The sequence below is a fragment of the Zalophus californianus genome, chromosome 4 (assembly GCF_009762305.2).
Source record: "Zalophus californianus isolate mZalCal1 chromosome 4, mZalCal1.pri.v2, whole genome shotgun sequence".
NCBI lineage: Eukaryota > Metazoa > Chordata > Mammalia > Carnivora > Otariidae > Zalophus > Zalophus californianus.
The window spans coordinates 190658804-190661339 of NC_045598.1; positions in this window are offsets into that span (position 1 = coordinate 190658804).

Consider the following 2536-nt stretch of genomic DNA (forward strand, 5'->3'; position numbering starts at 1 on the left):
TTATATATATAAGTGTTACTTACACAAAAATGCTTTACTGGTTTTTAGTTATACTGTAATTTTTCCCACTTAAAATAGACTCCTAACTGATATTGTTGTGGGGAATGTCTGACTTATAGGAATAGATTCTTGACATTAAATGGAAGCGACCTGTGTATGAGCAATTGATAACAGCAAACCACCTAAATTATACTTTTTTAATACAGTGTCGATTCCATAGCATAAACTGTTAATTTTTTTTCAAAGTTTTAAAAACGCTCTAATGCTCAATATCATTACTGATGAGCACATTACATTTTCATGTTCACTAAAATACACTTTGTCTCCATCCTCACTCATCGCCTGGTATTTTTCATGCACAAAGAAGTGCATGAAATAAAAACAAAACACACCATCTTTTGTTATATATTATACCATGTGTTGAGAAGCACAGGTTGTTTGCGATGATGTCAGGTCAAGAGGTCCCTTTGCTTCTGGCGCATTTCTCTGCCAAGAGCTGATGTGCATGCGGCCCCCCAGATGGAACACCACCCTCTCTTCCCTGGTCACAAAGCTGGAGTTAAACCGATTTGCATCAGAACAAGACACTTTGCTGCCATCTGCTGGGAAACTCTCATAATAAATACCTGCCTTTACCACCAATGTTGTTGGAGACCACAAACCATAATTAAAACATATTCTAATGAAAATAAATAAACGGTTGTCTAAATTAAGAAGGATGTCTGTGACGATGTTGCCTCCATAGAGTCACTGTCCTGCTCATGGCCACTCACAAAGACAAAGGAGTTGGACAGGGGAGGAGCCGATGGAGTGACATCCCACGTGCTGAGCCTTCTCAACCCAAACATCGATGTCAGGTCTTTGGCAGTTTGGACCCACCACCCCTGCTCTCAAAGATGGGCAGGTAGAATCTCCGCTTCTTGAGGGGATGTGGGTGTGTGGTTGACCGGGACATGGCACAGCCCAGAGCACAGAGGGGAAGGGCAGGCCCATGCTTCACCTTCCCACAGTCCAGACCCACCAGACACGCCCCCTCTGTTTTCCGGGCCGAGGAAAGAAGGCTTCTCCCAGCATTCTGGCTTTTATCGTCTCTCTCCATTCGGCTTATGGTTCCTTAAGCTATGGTCCCTGAGGGCGTGAGGGTGTGGCTGCCCGAGTGGGGAGAGGCTCAAGACCAGCCACCCCTCAGCACACTCTGCTCCCCCTTTGTAGGGTCCTGCTCTGCCACAGTCGTGCCCCTCTGTGCCCCTCTGGGGATCCTCCTGGCTGTGTGGGTGGCAGTTGCTCCCAGAAGGCTCTGAAACGTATCAGAATGGGACACTGGTGAAATGGGCTGGGTTTTTGGCAAGATTGCTAGTGGCTTGTGCTTCCATCAGGAGGCTCACCGGAGTGACCTTTGCTCACTGGCTGGAGTATTTCTACAGGGAGAAACGTCCCCTCTCCCACTGTTTGGTTACCTAGAGTCCTAGTTTGTATGGGAAAGCAGGGTAAGCGCCCGACTCTTTTTTTTCCTTCCAATTTAATAATTCTCCAATTATTGGATGTTTTGTTTATTTCCAATTAAAAAAAAAACTGTTCCCTTTTCCTTTCTTTGTCATTGTGGTGAAATACGCATAACATAAAGTTTATCCTCTTAACCATTTTTAAGTGTAGAGTTCTGTGGCATTACATACACGCGTAGCGCGCCCAGCCAATCCCCACTGTCTTTTTCCAGAACTCTTTTCATCTTGTAAAACTGAAACCATACCCATTAAACACTAACACCAAATCCCCACGTCCTCCAGCCCCTGGCGATCACCCTTCTACTTCCTGTCTCTACAATGTCGACTACGTATCTCCTACAAGTGGAATCATACAGTATTTGTCTGTCCGTGACTGCCTTATTTCACTGAGCATAATGTCTTCAGGGTTCGCCCATGTTTACATGTGTCATAATGTCCTTCCTGGTGAAGGCTGAATAATATTCCAGTGTATGGACTTTCCACACTTTGCTTGTCCACTCATCCATCGATGGACACTTGTGTGACTTCCATCTCTTAGCTACTGTGAATATCGCTGCTATGAACATGGGTGAACTGATACCTATTCAATCCTTGCTTTCAAGTCTTTGGGGTCCACGCCCACCAGTGGAATTACTGGATCCTATGGTAATCATATTATTGATATTTTGAGGAAATGCCATGCTGTGCTCTCCAGCAGTCACACCACCTTTCTCTCCCAGCAGCAGTGCACAAGGGGTGTTCCGCTTACTCCGTATCCTTGCCAACACTAGTTATCTTTTTTATTTTTATTTTTCAAGAGCTGTCATCTTAGTCATCCTCATGAGTGTGAAGTGGTATCTTATCATAGTTTTGATTTCCATTTCCCTAATGATTAGTAATATTGAGCACCTTTTCATATGCTTGTTGGCCATTCGTACATCTTCTTCGGAGAAATGTCTGTTCAAGTCCTCTGCCCATTGTTGAACCAGGTTGTGTGTGGTTGTGGTTGTAGGAGATCTCTATCTATTCTGGATACTAATCCTTTATCAGATACA